Below are 18,908 nucleotides of genomic sequence, written 5' to 3' on the forward strand. Positions count from 1 at the left end.
GAGTATAACAGTCCCTGTGTATATTATGGAGAATTACTGTCCCTGTGTACATTATTGATAATTACAGTCTCTGTGTATATTTCAGGGAATAACAGCCCCTGTGTATGTTATAGAGAATAACAGTCCCTGAGTTTATTATGGAGAATAACTGTCTGTGTATATTGTAAAGAATAACAGTTCCTGTATATATTATAGAAAATAATAGCCCCTGGGTATATTATAGAGAATAACAGCCCCTGTGTATATTATAGAGAATAACAGCCCCTGTGGATAGTATAGAGAATAACAGCCCCTCTGTATATTATAGAGAATAACAGCCCCTGTGTATATTATAGAGAATAACAGTTCCTGTGTATATTTTAGAGAATAACACCCCCTGTGTATATTATAGAGAATAACAGTCCCTGTGTATGTTAAAGAGAATAACAGCCCCTGTGTATATTATAGAGAATTCCAGTCCTTGTGTATATTATCGAGAATAACAGTCCCTGTGTATATTATAGAGAATAACAGCTCCTGTGTATATTATAGAGAATAACAGCCCCTGTGTATATTCTAGAGAATGCCAGTCCCTGTGTTTTTTATAGAGAATAACAGCCCTTATGAATATTATAGAGAATACCAGTCTCTGTGTATACTACATAGAATAACAGTCCCTGTGTGTATTATAGAGAATAACAGTCCCTGTGTATATTATAGAGAATTCCAGTCCCTATGTATATTAGAGAATAACAGTCTGTGTATATTATAGAGAATAACAGTCCCTGTGTATATTATGGAGAATTACTGTCCCTGTGTACATTATTGATAATTTCAGTCTCTGTGTATATTTTAGGGAATAACAGCCCCTGTGTATGTTATAGAGAATAACAGTCCCTGAGTTTATTATGGAGAATAACTGTCTGTGTGTATTGTAAAGAATAACAGTCCCTGTATATATTATAGTAAATAATAGCCCCTGGGTATATTATAGAGAATAACAGCCCCTGTGTATATTATAGAGAATAACAGCCCCTGTGTATATTATAGAGAATAACAGCCCCTGTGTATATTATAGAGAATAACAGCCCCTGTGTGTATTATAGAGAATAACAGTCCCTGTGTGTATGATAGAGAATTACAGTCCCTGTGTATATTATAGAGAATAACAGCCCCTGTGTATATTATTGAGAATAACAGTCCCTGTGTATGTTAGACAGAATAAAAGCCCCTGTGTATATTTTAGAGAATTCCAGTCCTTGTGTATATTATCGAGAATAACAGTCCCTGTATATATTATAGTAAATAATAGCCCCTGGGTATATTATAGAGAATAACAGCCCCTGTGTATATTATAGAGAATAACAGCCCCTGTGTATATTATAGAGAATAACAGCCCCTGTGTATATTATAGAGAATAACAGCCCCTGTGTGTATTATAGAGAATAACAGTCCCTGTGTGTATTATAGAGAATTACAGTCCCTGTGTATATTATAGAGAATAACAGCCCCTGTGTATATTATTGAGAATAACAGTCCCTGTGTATGTTAGACAGAATAAAAGCCCCTGTGTATATTTTAGAGAATTCCAGTCCTTGTGTATATTATCGAGAATAACAATCCCTGTGTATATTATAGAGAATAACAGCACCTGTGTATATTATAGAGAATAACAGCCCCTGTGTATATTATAGAGAATAACAGCACCTGTGTATATTATAGAGAATAACAGCCCCTGTGTATATTATAGAGAATAACAGCCCCTGTGTATATTATAGAGAATAACAGCACCTGTGTATATTATAGAGAATAACAGCCCCTGTGTATATTATCGAGAAATCCAGTCCCTGTGTATATTATCGAGAATAACAGTCCCTGTGTACATTGTAGAGAATAACAGTCCCTGTGTATATTATAGAGAATAACAGTCCCTGTGTATATTATAGAGAATAACAGTCTGTGTATATTATAGAGAAAAACAGCCGCTGTGTATCTTATAGTGAATAACAGTCTCTGTGTATATTATAGAGAATAACAGTCCCTGTGTATATTATAGAGAATAACAGTCCCTGTGTATATTATAGAGAATAACAGTCCCTGAGTATATTATAGTGAATAACAGTCTCTGTGTATATTATAGAGTATAACACTCCCTGTGTATATTATAGAGAATAACAGTCCCTGTGTATATTATAGAGAATAACAGTCCCTGTGTATATTATAGAGAATAACAGTCCCTGTGTATATCATGGAGAATAACAGTCCCTGTGTATATTATAGAGAATTACAGTCCCTGTGTATATTATAGTGAATAACAGTCTCTGTGTATATTATAGAGAATAACAGTCCCTGTGTATATTATTCATAATTACAGTCCCTGTGTATATTATAGAGATTAATAGTCTGTGTATATTATAGAGAATAACAGCTCCTGTGTATATTATAGAGAATAACAGCCCCTGTGTATATTCTAGAGAATGCCAGCTCCTGTGTATATTATAGAGAATAACAGCCCTTATGAATATGATAGAGAATACCAGTCTCTGTGTATACTACATAGAATAACAGTCCCTGTGTGTATTATAGAGAATAAAAGTCCCTGTGTATATCATAGAGAATTCCAGTCCCTATGTATGTTAGAGAATAACAGTCTGTGTATATTATAGAGAATAACAGTCCCTGTGTATATTATGGAGAATTACTGTCCCTGTGTACATTATTGATAATTACATTCTCTGTGTATATTTCAGGGAATAACAGCCCCTGTGTATGTTATAGAGAATAACAGTCCCTGAGTTTATTATGGAGAATAACTGTCTGTGTCTTTTGTAAAGAATAACAGTCCCTGTATATATTATAGAAAATAATAGCCACTGGGTATATTATAGAGAATAACAGCCCCTGTGTATATTATAGAGAATAAGAGCCCCTGTGTATAGTATAGAGAATAACAGCCCCTGTGTATATTATAGAGAATAACAGCCCCTGTGTATATTATAGAGAATAACAGTCCCTGGGTATATTTTAGAGAATAACAGCCCCTGTGTATATTGTAGAGAATAACAGTCCCTGTGTATGTTAAAGAGAATAACAGCCCCTGTGTATATTATAGAGAATTCCAGTCCTTGTGTATATTATCGAGAATAACAGTCCTTGTGTATATTATAGAGAATTACAGTCCCTGTGTATATTATTGAGAATAACAGCCCCTGTGTATATTATAGAGAATAACAGCCCCTGTGTATATTATAGAGAATAACAGCCCCTGTGTGTATTATAGAGAATAACAGTCCCTGTGTGTATTATAGAGAATTACAGTCCCTGTGTATATTATAGAGAATAACAGCCCCTGTGTATATTATAGAGAATAACAGTCCCTGTGTATGTTAGACAGAATAAAAGCCCCTGTGTATATTTTAGAGAATTCCAGTCCTTGTGTATATTATCGAGAATAACAGTCCCTGTGTATATTATAGAGAATAACAGCACCTGTGTATATTATAGAGAATAACAGCCCCTGTGTATATTATAGAGAATAACAGCACCTGTGTATATTATAGAGAATAACAGCCCCTGTGTATATTATCGAGAAATCCAGTCCCTGTGTATATTATCGAGAATAACAGACCCTGTGTACATTGTAGAGAATAACAGTCCCTGTGTATATTATAGAGAATAACAGTCCCTGTGTATATTCTAGAGAATAACAGTCTGTGTATATTATAGAGAAAAACAGCCGCTGTGTATCTTATAGTGAATAACAGTCTCTGTGTATATTATAGAGAATAACAGTCCCTGCGTATATTATAGAGAATAACAGTCCCTGTGTATATTATAGAGAATAACAGTCCCTGTGTATATTATAGTGAATAACAGTCTCTGTGTATATTATAGAGTATAACAGTCCCTGTGTATATTATAGAGAATAACTGTCCCTGTGTATATTATAGAGAATAACAGTCCCTGTGTATATTATAGAGAATAACAGTCCCTGTGTATATCATAGAGAATAACAGTCCCTGTGTATATTATAGAGAATTACAGTCCCTGTGTATATTATAGTGAATAACAGTCTCTGTGTATATTATAGAGAATAACAGTCCCTGTGTATATTATTGATAATTACAGTCCCTGTGTATATTATAGAGATTAATAGTCTGTGTATATTACAGAGAATAACAGCTCCTGTGTATATTATAGAGAATAACAGCCCCTGTGTATATTCTAGAGAATGCCAGCTCCTGTGTATATTATAGAGAATAACAGCCCTTATGAATATTATAGAGAATACCAGTCTCTGTGTATACTACATAGAATAACAGTCCCTGTGTGTATTATAGAGAATAAAAGTCCCTGTGTATATTATAGAGAATTCCAGTCCCTATGTATGTTAGAGAATAACAGTCTGTGTATACTATAGAGAATAACAGTCCCTGTGTATATTATGGAGAATTACTGTCCCTGTGTACATTATTGATAATTACATTCTCTGTGTATATTTCAGGGAATAACAGCCCCTGTGTATGTTATAGAGAATAACAGTCCCTGAGTTTATTATGGAGAATAACTGTCTGTGTCTTTTGTAAAGAATAACAGTCCCTGTATATATTATAGAAAATAATAGCCCCTGGGTATATTATAGAGAATAACAGCCCCTGTGTATATTATAGAGAATAACAGCCCCTGTGTATAGTATAGAGAATAACAGCCCCTGTGTATATTATAGAGAATAACGGCCTTGTGTATATTATAGAGAATAACAGTCCCTGGGTATATTTTAGAGAATAACAGCCCCTGTGTATATTGTAGAGAATAACAGTCCCTGTGTATGTTAAAGAGAATAACAGCCCCTGTGTATATTATAGAGAATTCCAGTCCTTGTGTATATTATCGAGAATAACAGTCCCTGTGTATATTATAGAGAATTACAGTCCCTGTGTATATTATAGAGAATAACAGCCCCTGTGTATATTATAGAGAATAACAGTCCCTGTGTATGTTAGACAGAATAACAGCCCCTGTGTATATTATAGAGAATAACAGTCCCTGTGTATGTTAGACAGAATAACAGCCCCTGTGTATATTTTAGAGAATTCCAGTCCTTGTGTATATTATCGAGAATAACAGTCCCTGTGTATATTATAGAGAATAACAGCACCTGTGTATATTATAGAGAATAACAGCCCCTGTGTATATTATAGAGAATAACAGCACCTGTGTATATTATAGAGAATAACAGCCCCTGTGTATATTATCGAGAATTCCAGTCCCTGTGTATATTATCGAGAATAACAGTCCCTGTGTACATTGTAGAGAATAACAGTCCCTGTGTATATTATGGAGAATAACAGCCCCTGTGTGTATGAGAGACTAACAGTCCCTGTGTATATTATAGAGAAAACAGCCGATGTGTATATTATAGAGAATAACATCCCCTGTGTATATTATAGAGAATAACAGCCTGTGTATATTAGAGAATAACAGCCCCTGTGTATATTATGGAGAATAACAGCCCCTGTGTATATTATAGAGATTAATAGTCTGTGTATATTATATAGCATAACAGCACCTGAGTATATTATAGAGAATAACAGCCCCTGTGTATATTACAGTGAATAACAGCAGCTGTGTATATTACAGAGAAGAACACCCCCTGTGTATATTACAGACAATACCGGTCTCTGTGTATATTATGGAGAATAACAACCCCTGTGTATATTATAGAGAATAACAGCCACTATATATTAGAGAATAACAGTCCCTGTGTATATTATGGAGAATAACAGCCCCTGTGTATATTATAGAGATCAATAGTCTGTTTATATTATATAGAATAACAGCACCTGAGTATATTATAGAGAATAACAGCCCCTGTGCATATTACAGTGAATAACAGCAGCTGTGTATATTACAGAGAAGAACACCCCCTGTGTATTTTACAGACAATACCGGTCTCTGTGTATATTATGGAGAATAACAGCCCCTCTGTATATTATAGGGAATAACATCCCCTGGATAAGTTATAGAGAATAACAGTCCCTGTGTATATTATAGAGAATAACAGTCTGTGTATATTATAGAGAAAAACAGCCGCTGTGTATATTATAGAGAATAACAGTCTGTGTATATTATAGAGAAAACAGCCGCTGTGTATATTACAGAGAATAACAGTCTCTGTGTATATTATAGAGAATAACAGTCCCTGTGTATATTATAGAGAATAACAGTCCCTGTGTATATTATAGAGAATAACAGTCTGTGTATATTATAGAGAAAAACAGCCGCTGTGTATCTTATAGTGAATAACAGTCTCTGTGTATATTATAGAGAATAACAGTCCCCTTATATATTAGAGATTAACAGTCCCTGTGTATATTATAGAGAATAACAGTCCCTGTGTATATTATAGTGAATAACAGTCTCCGTGTATATTATAGAGAATAACAGTCCCTGTGTATATTATAGAGAATAACAGTCCCTGTGTATATTATAGAGAATAACAGTCCCGGTGTATATCATAGAGAATAACAGTCCCTGTGTATATTATAGAGAATTACAGTCCCTGTGTATATTATAGTGAATAACAGTCTCTGTGTATATTATAGAGAATAACAGTCCCTGTGTATATTATGGAGAATAACAGTCCCTGTGTATATTATAGAGAATAACAGTCCCTGTGTATATTATAGAGAATAACAGTCCCTGTGTATATTATCGAGAATAACAGTCCTTGTGTATATTATAGAGAATAACTGTCCCTGTGTATATTATAGAGAATAACAGTCCCTGTGTATATTATAGAGAATAACAGTCCCTGTGTATATTATAGAGAATAACAGTCCCTGTGTATATTATAGAGAATAACGGTCCCAGTGTATATTATAGAGAATAACAGTCTCTGTGTATATTATAGCGAATAACAGTCCCTGTGTATATTATGGAGAATAACAGTCCCTGTGTATATTATAGAGAATAACTGTCCCTGTGTATATTATAGAGAATAACAGTCCCTGTGTATATTCTAGAGAATAACAGTCCCTGTGTATATTCTAGAGAATTACAGTCCCTGTGTATATTATAGAGAATAACAGTCCCTGTGTATATTATAGAGAATAACAGTCCCTGTGTATATTATAGAGAATAACAGTCCCTGTGTATATTATAGAGAATAACAGTCCCTGTGTATATTCTAGAGAATTACAGTCCCTGTGTGTATTATAGAGAATAACAGTCTCTGTTTATATTATAGAGAATAACAGTCCCTGTGTATATTATAGAGAATAACAGTCCCTGTGTATATTATAGAGAATAACTGTCCCTGTGTATGTTATCGAGAATTACAGTCCCTGTGTATGTTATAGAGAATAACAGTCCCTGTGTATATTCTAGAGAATAACAGTCCCTGTGTATATTTTAGAGAATAACAGTCCCTGTGTATATTCTAGAGTCCATTCTGAACTTCTTGGCCTACACCCTTCAACTAGACGAAGTCAAAAGGCTGAATTCTCAATTTCTAAAAAAAATCACCAATTAGAAATGCGCGCTTGTATTAGTACAAGAAAAGTACAGCACAGGAACAGCCTGTGCCCATCATGAGTCCCTAACTTTTACAAAACCTTCTCCTCTTACTCGGTCCGTGTCCCTCTATTTCCTTCCTATTCATGTGCACATCCAGATGCCTCTTAAATGTGGCTAAATGCCTGCTGCCTCGACATCCTCTGGCAACGTGTTCCAGGCCCCCACCACTCTTTGCGTGAAAAACCTATCCGCACATCTCCCTGAAACCTTCCCCCACTTGCCTTGAACCTGTGACCCCTTGTAATTGACACTTCCACATTTGGAAAAAGCTATCCACCCTGCCTCTGCCTCTCGTAATTTTGTAGACCTCTATCAGGTCTCCCCTCAGCCTCCGTCTTTCCAGTGAGAACAATCCTAGTTTATTCAACCTCTCCTCATAGCCAACACCCTCGAGACCAGGCAACATCCTGGTGAACCTTCTTTGCACTCCCTCCAAAGCTTCCACATCCTTCTGCTCATGTGGTGACCAGAACTGCACGCAATACTCCAAATGCGGCCGAACCAAGGTTTTATACAGCTGCAACATGATTTCCCAACTCCTGACCTCAATGCCCCGGCTGATGAAGGCAAGTATGCCATTTGCTGTTTTAATCACCTTGGCCACCTTTGTTGCCAGCTTTAGGGAACTGTGGACCTGGGCAGCACGGTAGCATTGTGGATAGCACAATTGCTTCACAGCTCCAGGGTCCCAGGTTTGATTCCGGCTTGGGTCACTGTCTGTGCGGAGTCTGCACATCCTCCCTGTGTGTGCGTGGGTTTCCTCCGGGTGCTCCGGTTTCCTCCCACAGTCCAAAGATGTGCGGGTTATGTGGCTGGCTGTGCTAAATTGTGCCTTAGTGTCCAAAGTTGCCCTTAGTATTGGGTGGGGTTACTGGGTTATGGGGAGAGGGTGGAGGTGTTGACCTTGGGTAGGGTGCTCTTTCCAAGAGCCGGTGCAGACTCGATGGGCCGAATGGCCTCCTTCTGCACTGTAAATTCTATGAAATCAATGGATGCCCAGATCCCTCTGTATGTTAATGTTCTTAAGGGTTCTGTCATTTACAGTATAGTTCGTACCCAGATTTGATCCTCCAAAATGCATCACCTCATGTTGTCCAGATTAAACACCATCGGCCATTTCTGTTCCCAAGTCTCCAGTCTATCTATATCCTGTTGCATCCTCTGACAATCCGCGGCACTATCAGCAACTCCACCAATCATCGTCTCATCCGTAAACGTACGAATCACACCATCTACATTTTCCTCCTGATCATTTATATATACTACAAACAACAGACGTCCCAGTACTGATCCCCGTGGAACACCACTAGCTAGAGATCTCCATTCTGAAAAACACCCTTCCACCGCTACTCTCTGTCTTCTACAACCAAGACAGTTCTGCATCTATCTAGCCAGCCCACCCCGAATCCCATGTGATTTTAGGTTTTTGCCAGTCTGCCATGTGTCAAATGCCTTATTAAAGTCCATATAAACTACATCCACAGCTCTTCCCTCATCAATTTTCTTTGTCACCTCTTCAAAAAATCTCAATCAAGTTGGTTGCCTATGACACCTTTCACAACCAGCAAATATGACAAAGTGCTTTATACTCAATGAAGTTGTTTTTGAATTATGGCCACAATGTACCGCAGGAAACACAGCTGTGTTTACCAGAGCAGGTCAGAGACTAGGAATCCTGTAGCTTGTAACTCACTTCCTGACCCCCCAAAGCCTGTCTGCCATTTCCAAGGCACAAGTCAGGAGTGTGGTGGAATACTCTCCACTTGCCTGGATGAGCTCAGCTCCAACAACACGCAAGAAGCTCGACACCATCCAGGACAAAGTAATGTAGCCAATTATAAACTACCTGACTCACTCAGGATGGGCAACAATGCTGGTCCTTGTCACCCTGAGAATAAAGAGCACAGTGGCAGCAATGTGTACCTGACTTAACTGGGAGTCGGAGGGGCAGCAGAACGGCGAGGGCAGCTCGGAGTGGGAGAGTATAAATCGGGGCTGAGGCTCGAGGGCTTCACTTACCTGGAAGTCAGAGATTCTGAAGCCTATCCAGCTGTTCAGAACTGGCCCGCACTGGGTTCGAAAAATAGTACGAAAATCAAGTAGTGAATCATAGGAAAACCGTCAGTTCTTTGGTGGGTAAGAAACTGCTATTAGGGATTGTCATCAAATTGCTATAAATTGGAGAAAGCATGTTATACTTAAAGAAGTAGCAATACTTTATTTAATAATAATCGCTTATTGTCACAAGTAGGCTTCAATGAAGTTACTGTGAAAAGCCCCTAGTTGCCACATTCCGGTGCCTGTTCGGGAAGGCCGGTACGGGAATTGAACCTGCACTGCTGGCATTGTTCTGCTTTGCAAGCCAGCTGTTTAGCCCACTGTGCTAAACCAGCCCCTATAACTGAAAAGCAGCAGGAATAAGATAAAGTCAGGGCCAATGCAGTGGAGTAATATGGTGAATCCAAAGTTGAATAAAGTTGATGTCAGGAAAATAAAGTTAAGGAATGGCAGAGCAGCTCAGTTGAATGAAATGTGTAGCCTGTAATACGTGGGAAGTCATGGATGTTATTGGTGTCCTGGATGATCGCATGCAGGAAGTGCTGCGAGCTACAGAAACTTGAACTCCAGGTTTCAGAGCTAGAGTGGCAGCTGGAGTCACTGTGGCACATCTGGAAGGCTGAGAGCGACACCAAGAGAACGTTCAGAGAGGCGGTCACAGCGCAGCTAACGGCTAGGAGGCAGAAACGGAATGGGTGATCACCAGGCACTTTAAGAGAAGCAGGCAGGTAGCTCAGCAGTCCCCTGGGGTCCCGCTCACAAGCTGGTGAGGGCGCTGGTTCCTCAGAGAAGTGCAGTCAGGGCTACGCTTGTGGAACCATGTGAGGCTATACGGGAGTGGAGGAAGAAGCGAGCAAGAGGCAGCATGGTAGCATTGTGGATAGCACAATTGCTTCACAGCTCCAGGGTCCCAGGTTCGATTCCGGCTTGGGTCACTGTCTGTGCGGAGTCTGCACATCCTCCCCGTGTGTGCGTGGGTTTCCTCCGGGTGCTCCAGTTTCCTCCCACAGTCCAAAGATGTGCAGGTTAGGTGGATTGGCCATGATAAATTGCCCTTAGTGTCCAAAATTGCCCTTAGTGTTGAGTGGGGTTACTGGGTTATGGGTATAGGGTGGAGGTGTTGACCTTGGGTAGGGTGCTCTTTCCAAGAGCCGGTGCAGACTCGATGGGCCGAATGGCCTCCTTCTGCACTGTAAATTATATATATATGATAAGAGCACTAAAGACAGTGGATTCATTTGTCGGGGGAACAGTCAGGGGTTTCCATGGACTTAGATGTGACTCCAGGATGGTAGGCTTGCGCCCCCCCCCCCCCCCGGTGCCAGGGTCAAGCATGTCACAGAGCGGCTGAAGGACATTCTTCTGGGGGAGGCTGGACATTCAGAGGTTGTGACCCCCATTGGTACCATGTAGGAAGGGGGATGTGGTCCTGCAATCATAATTAAGGGTGCTGGGCAGAAAATTAGCAAGATTCAAGGGTTGAAGGACAGAATCAATTTGGTTAGAGCTAAGAAATTTAAAAAGTACAATTACATTGCTAGGTGTAGTCTATTTCCCCTCAACAGGGAACGGTAAGGCTGGTTTAGCACACTGGGCTAAATCGCTGGCTTTTAAAGCAGACCAAGGGAGGCCAGCAGCACGGTTCAATTCCCGTACCAGCCTCCCCGAACAGGCGCCGGAATGTGGCGACTAGGGGCTTTTCACAGTAACTTCATTGAAGCCTACTCGTGACAATAAGCGATTTTCATTTCAACTAATGAGATGGATGTAGAAGAACAAAGGGGGTCTTTAATTACCCAAATGCAGAATGGCAATGAGGTAGTCTAAAGGGCAGACAGGGAAAAATAAATAATGCTCTGTTGGATCTGCATTCTTGGAAATGGCGTGAGCCAACATATGTGTGTCAGGGGGGGGAGTATTTAGGAAACAGTGATCATTGTACTGTAAGATTTAGGATGATGGGATAATAAGCAATCCAGAGTAAGAATAATTAACTGGGGAAGAGCTGACTTCAATGGGGCAAGAACGGAGCTGGGCTTGTTGAGACGGCAGCGCAAGGCGATGGGGGAAGCGGAGCGATGGGCTACCTTGAAAACAGAAATGGTCCGGACACAAGCAGGGTACATTCCCTTAAAAGGGAACGGTAAGGCAAACAACTCCAGAGCCCCCGGGATGAAAATGGAGATGGAAATTTAAGATAAGGACGAAAATGTGTGTTCATGACAAGTGTCAGGTGGAAAATACATTTGAAAACCAAGAGGAAATGCAGAAGGTTCAGAGGGAAGGTGAAAAATCACATTCGAGAAACCAAGAGGGGGTTATGAGAAAACACTGGCAGCCAACATAGGCATATAAATAGTTAAATAGCGGTAAAATGAGGATTAGGGACCTAAAAGGGAATCTACACATGGAGGCAGGGGGCATGGCTGAGGTCTTAAATGAATACTTTGCATCTGTCGTTACCAAGGGGTTAGATGCTAAGCAGGCCATGGTGACAGAGGAAATTGTCACATCAACGGTTGAAGGAGTAAGTGTTGAATAGACTATTGGTAATTCTCTCAGGAACCAGCGCCCTCACCAGCTTAAGAGTGCGACCTCAGGACACTCCTGAACTACGGGCCTACTTGTCTTGGACTGCCTGGTGGTCACCCATTCGATTTCTGCCCCCAGACCCGAAGCTGCGGTGTGACTGCCCCCCCCCCAGAGGGTGCCATTCAGAAACAGATGGCATCCATCCAAGGATATTGAAGGAATCGTTTAGGATAGAATTAGTAGTGACAGGGAAAAATCTGGGTTACTTAGAGGAAGCCATGTTGAACACGACTTGGAAGAAGCACTGATGGTGACAAGGGAAACAATATACACTGAGGGACTTCAATGCCCATTCCCAAATGTGGCTCGGTGGCACCGCTGCTGGCCAAGCTGGCCGGGTCCGGAGAGACGTAACGGACAAATAAGGCAGCTGGCGAAGGAACCAGCAAGAGGGAAAAGCCTCGAAGACCTTACCACACTGCTGCTGATTGAGTAGATTGATAAGGCTAGATATTGGCCAGATTTGTGGACAGGCCACAGCAAGTTTCCACCATGTAGGGTGGATACCAGTGTGGACGTTGTACTGAATCAGATGGATCATCACTCTGAGACTGGAGCTGGTTGCAAAGGCTTCAACCTTGACTTTCACACTGCCCTGTGTGGCTCCCCTGTCACTGGGCGGGCACTGGTCTTTCAGCCTCTTCGCCACCATTCACAACTGGAAGTGGAGGGCTGCAGGAGTTTAATCTGATTCTTGGGGCTGTGGGGTTTATTATCTCTGTCCACATCATGCTGCCTCCGGTCTTTAGCGGGCTCGTGGCTCTGCGTTGCAGCCTCACAATGTTGATAACTCTGTTTTCAGGATAGACCCGTTTTTGCAAGGCTGTCGAGAAATGAAAGTCTTTCTTTTGACCATCCAAATCCTGTTGCAAACGACTAAACCGGTTCAGCAAGCACTTCCGTTTACACGCAGCTCTGATGTGGTTCTGTGTTTAAAAGTGTCGCTTGTTCAAGTTCTCAATTATTCCGACGGTGAACTCCCCCCGTTTGATCTGAGGCTTTATGATGTGACAGATCATTTTAAATTCATTTGCGTGTTATTCACTTCCTTCTCAGTTGCCACAACCCCCCCCCCCCCCCCCCCCCACTCCCACCCCCCACCCCCAGCCACCTTTCAGCCCCTTTGCATTGGGTTGTGGTGAGGTTTGTTTCGGGCTGGGCTAGTGGTCTGCCCCTCGAGCTGTTCCGCTTTACAGCTTCCTCATGGTCTGAGCTGGGCTGGGACGGGCTGAGCTGGGCTGGGCTGGGCTAAGAGAGAGACTCACTCTCTCCAAGTGGGGCCGCTGGATAGTTCTGAGGCTGTGAGCACCCAGGGAGTTAACAGCTCCTGATCAGCAATTTCCACAGGCGCCCTTTATTGTGGAAGACTCGACCAGATGTTTGGTGAGTGGCCGACACGTCTCTTCATCCGTTGAGGTAAATCTTCTTTCTTCTCTCGGAGCGATTTAGAATGTGGAGGGGGCCAGGTGCTGAGGCAAGGACTCCCCCATGTCGCTCAGGTCAGGGGGCAGGACCACTGGTCAGGTTGAGAACATCGCTCACCGTCTGAAAGATCATCAGCACAGGTTATTCCAACGCACCCACCTCAGCTTAACATCTTCTGGAAAGGACGAGATATTTTAACTCTTACCGTCAAATCTCAAACATGGATCTCTCTCTGTGCACAGAACACCACTTTCTCCCTTCACCCACTGCTCTGTGTTAGGGTACAGTATTCCCCCCCTCCCACCCCCAGATCACTGCTCTGTGTTAGGGTACAGTATTCCCCCCCTCCCACCCCCAGATCACTGCTCTGTGTTAGGGTACAGTATTCCCCCCCTCCCACCCCCAGATCACTGCTCTGTGTTAGGGTACAGTCACCCCCAACCCCCCAAATCACTGCTCTGTGTTAGGGTACAGTAACCCCCACCCCCAGATCACTGCTCTGTGTTAGTGTACAGTATTCCCCACCCCCGGATCACTGCTCTGTGTTAGGGTACAGTATTCCGCACCACCCCCAGATCACTGCTCTGTGTTAGGGTACAGTATCCCCCCCCCCCCAGATCACTGCTCTGTGTTAGGGTACAGTATCCCCCCCCCCCAGATCACTGCTCTGTGTTAGGGTACAGTATCCCCCCCCCCCCAGATCACTGCTCTGTGTTAGGGTACAGTATCCCCCCCCCAGATCACTGCTCTGTGTTAGGGTACAGTATCCCCCCCCCCAGATCACTGCTCTGTGTTAGGGTACTGTAACCCCCCCCCCCCCAGATCACTGCTCAATGTTAGGGTACAGTATTCCCCACCCCACGGGCACTGCTCTGTGTTAGGGTACCGTATCCCCCACCCCCAGATCACTGCTCTGTGTTAGGGTACAGTATCCCCACCCACCCATACCTGATCACTGCTCTGTGTTAGGGTACAGTATCCCCCCCCCAAATCACTGCTCTGTGTTAGGGTACAGTAACCCCCAACCCCCCAGATCACTGCTCTGTGTTAGGGTACAGTATCCCCACCCACCCAACCCAGATCACTGCTCTGTGTTAGGGTACAGTATTCCCCCCCCCAAATCACTGCTCTGTGTTAGGGTACAGTTCCCCCCCCCCACCGATCACTGCTCGGTGTTAGGGTACAGTATTCCCCCCCCCCCAAATCATTGCTCTGTGTTAGGGTACAGTAACCCCCAACCCCCCAGATCACTGCTCTGTGTTAGGGTACAGTATCCACCCCGCCCCCAGATCACTGCTCTGTGTTAGGCTACAGTATCCTCCCCCCATATCACTGCTCTGTGTTAGGGTACAGTATTCCCCCCCCAAATCACTGCTCTGCGTTAGGGTACAGTAACCCCCAACCGCCCAGATCACTGTTCTGTGTTAGGGTACAGTTTCCCCCCACTCCCCCAGATCACTGCTCTGTGTTAGGCTAGAGTATCCCCACCCCCCACTCCCCCAGATCACTGCTCTGTGTTAGGGTACAGTATTCCCCACCCCCAGATCATTGCTCTGTGTTAGGGTACAGTATCCCCCCTCCCACCCCCAGATCACTGCTCTGTGTTAGGGTACTGTATCCCCCCCTCCCACCCCCAGATCACTGCTCTGTGTTAGGGTACAGTATCCCCCCCGATCACTGCTCTGTGTTAGGGTACAGTCACCCCCAACCCCCCAAATCACTGCTCTGTGTTAGGGTACAGTATCCCCCACCCCCAGATCACTGCTCTGTGTTAGGGTACAGTCACCCCCAACCCCCCAGATCACTGCTCTGTGTTAGGGTACAGTATTCCCCCTCCCACCCCCAGATCACTGCTCTGTGTTAGGGTACAGTATCCCCCCCCCCCCCCCGATCACTGCTCTGTGTTAGGGTACAGTCACCCCCAAACCCCCAAATCACTGCTCTGTGTTAGGGTACAGTATCCCCCACCCCCAGATCACTGCTCTGTGTTAGGGTACAGTATTCCCCACCCCCGGATCACTGCTCTGTGTTAGGGTACAGTATTCCGCACCACCCCCAGATCACTGCTCTGTGTTAGGGTACAGTATTCCCCACCCCCCCCAGATCGCTGCTCTGTGTTAGGGTACAGTATTCCGCACCACCCCCAGATCACTGCTCTGTGTTAGGGTACTGTAACCCCCCCCCCCCAGATCACTGCTCTGTGTTAGGGTACAGTATCCCCCAACCCCAGATCGCTGCTCTGTGTTAGGGTACAGTATCCCCCACCCCCAGATCACTGCTCTGTGTTAGGGTACAGTATCCCGCCCCCCCCCCCCAGATCACTGCTCTGTGTTAGGGTACAGTATCCCCCAACCCCAGATCGCTGCTCTGTGTTAGGGTACAGTATCCCCCACCCCCAGATCACTGCTCTGTGTTAGGGTACAGTATCCCCCCCCCCAGATCACTGCTCTGTGTTAGGGTACAGTATTCCCCAACCCCCAGATCACTGCTCTGTGTTAGGGTACAGTGTCCCCCACCACCCCCAGTTCACTGCTCTGTGTTAGGGTACAGTATTCCCCACCCCCAGATCGCTGCTCTGTGTAAGGGTACAGTATTCCCCCACCCCCGGATCACTGCAGTGTTTTAGGGTACAGTATACCCCCCCCCCCCAGGTCAGTGCTCTGTGTTAGGGTACAGTATCCCCCCCCCCCAGATCACTGCTCTGTGTTAGGGTACAGTATCCCCCCCCCCCAGATCACTGCTCTGTGTTAGGGTACAGTATTCCCCCCCCCCCAGATCACTGCTCTGTGTTAGGGTACAGTATCCCCCCCCCAGATCACTGCTCTGTGTTAGGGTACAGTATCCCCCCCCCCAGATCACTGCTCTGTGTTAGGGTACTGTAACCCACCCCCCCAGATCACTGCTCAATGTTAGGGTACAGTATTCCCCACCCCATGGGCACTGCTCTGTGTTAGGGTACCGTATCCCCCACCCCCAGATCACTGCTCTGTGTTAGGGTACAGTATCCCCACCCACCCATACCTGATCACTGCTCTGTGTTAGGGTACAGTATCCCCCCCCCAAATCACTGCTCTGTGTTAGGGTACAGTAACCCCCAACCCCCCAGATCACTGCTCTGTGTTAGGGTACAGTATCCCCACCCACCCAACCCAGATCACTGCTCTGTGTTAGGGTACAGTATTCCCCCCCCCAAATCACTGCTCTGTGTTAGGGTACAGTTCCCCCCCCCCACCGATCACTGCTCGGTGTTAGGGTACAGTATTCCCCCCCCCCCAAATCATTGCTCTGTGTTAGGGTACAGTAACCCCCAACCCCCCAGATCACTGCTCTGTGTTAGGGTACAGTATCCACCCCGCCCCCAGATCACTGCTCTGTGTTAGGCTACAGTATCCTCCCCCCATAACACTGCTCTGTGTTAGGGTACAGTATTCCCCCCCCCAAATCACTGCTCTGCGTTAGGGTACAGTAACCCCCAACCGCCCAGATCACTGTTCTGTGTTAGGGTACAGTTTCCCCCCACTCCCCCAGATCACTGCTCTGTGTTAGGCTAGAGTATCCCCACCCCCCACTCCCCCAGATCACTGCTCTGTGTTAGGGTACAGTATTCCCCACCCCCAGATCATTGCTCTGTGTTAGGGTACAGTTTCCCCCCTCCCACCCCCAGATCACTGCTCTGTGTTAGGGTACTGTATCCCCCCCTCCCACCCCCAGATCACTGCTCTGTGTTAGGGTACAGTATCCACCCCCCCCCCCCGATCACTGCTCTGTGTTAGGGTACAGTCACCCCCAACCCCCCAAATCACTGCTCTGTGTTAGGGTACAGTATCCCCCACCCCCAGATCACTGCTCTGTGTTAGGGTACAGTCACCCCCAACCCCCCAGATCACTGCTCTGTGTTAGGGTACAGTATTCCCCCTCCCACCCCCAGATCACTGCTCTGTGTTAGGGTACAGTATCCCCCCCCCCCCCCGATCACTGCTCTGTGTTAGGGTACAGTCACCCCCAACCCCCCCAAATCACTGCTCTGTGTTAGGGTACAGTATCCCCCACCCCCAGATCACTGCTCTGTGTTAGGGTACAGTATTCCCCACCCCCGGATCACTGCTCTGTGTTAGGGTACAGTATTCCGCACCACCCCCAGATCACTGCTCTGTGTTAGGGTACAGTATTCCCCACCCCCCCCAGATCGCTGCTCTGTGTTAGGGTACAGTATTCCGCACCACCCCCAGATCACTGCTCTGTGTTAGGGTACTGTAACCCCCCCCCCCAGATCACTGCTCTGTGTTAGGGTACAGTATCCCCCAACCCCAGATCGCTGCTCTGTGTTAGGGTACAGTATCCCCCACCCCCAGATCACTGCTCTGTGTTAGGGTACAGTATCCCGCCCCCCCCCCAGATCACTGCTCTGTGTTAGGGTACAGTATTTCCCAACCCCCAGATCACTGCTCTGTGTTAGGGTACAGTCTCCCCCACCACCCCTAGTTCACTGCTCTGTGTTAGGGTACAGTATTCCCCACCCCCAGATCGCTGCTCTGTGTAAGGGTACAGTATTCCCCCACCCCCGGATCACTGCTGTGTTTTAGCGTACAGTATACCCCACCGCCCCCCCCCCCAGGTCACTGCTCTGTGTTAGGGTACAGTATCCCCCCCCCAGATCACTGCTCTGTGTTAGGGTACAGTATCCCCCCCCCCCAGATCACTGCTCTGTGTTAGGGTACAGTATCCCCCCCCCCAGATCACTGCTCTGTGTTAGGGTACTGTAACCCCCCCCCCAGATCACTGCTCAATGTTAGGGTACAGTATTCCCCACCCCACGGGCTCTGCTCTGTGTTAGGGTACCGTATCCCCCACCCCCAGATCACTGCTCTGTGTTAGGGTACAGTATCCCCACCCACCCATACCAGATCACTGCTCTGTGTTAGGGTACAGTATCCCCCCCCCAAATCACTGCTCTGTGTTAGGGTACAGTTCCCCCCCCCCCCACAGATCACTGCTCGGTGTTAGGGTACAGTATCACCCCCCCCCCCAAATCACTGCTCTGTGTTAGGGTACAGTAACTCCCAACCCCCCAGATCACTGCTCTGTGTTAGGGTACAGTATCCCCACCCACCCATACCAGATCACTGCTCTGTGTTAGGGTACAGTATCCCCCCCCCAAATCACTGCTCTGTGTTAGGGTACAGTTCCCCCCCCCCCACAGATCACTGCTCGGTGTTAGGGTACAGTATCACCCCCCCCAAATCACTGCTCTGTGTTAGGGTACAGTAACTCCCAAC

General features: G+C 45.2%; 1 protein-coding gene across 5 annotated transcripts in view; it reads left to right on the forward strand.

Moving 5' to 3' along the window:
• LOC140429070 (FYN-binding protein 1-like) overlaps window positions 1-18,908 on the forward strand; it is a 556,929-nt gene that overhangs the window by 109,830 nt on the left and 428,191 nt on the right. Inside the window, exon 1 of one of the 5 annotated variants that reach the window (XM_072515620.1) lies at window positions 13,444-13,590. The exons of 3 other annotated variants lie outside the window; for them this stretch is intronic. The gene's annotated coding sequence lies outside the window, so the exon portion shown is untranslated. Of the gene's footprint in view, window positions 1-13,443; window positions 13,624-18,908 lie in introns of those variants that run through there. One more of the 5 variants, XM_072515619.1, reaches the window with a different exon arrangement.

This window comes from Scyliorhinus torazame, chromosome 9 (genome assembly GCF_047496885.1).
Source record: "Scyliorhinus torazame isolate Kashiwa2021f chromosome 9, sScyTor2.1, whole genome shotgun sequence".
NCBI classification, from domain to species: Eukaryota; Metazoa; Chordata; class Chondrichthyes; order Carcharhiniformes; family Scyliorhinidae; genus Scyliorhinus; species Scyliorhinus torazame.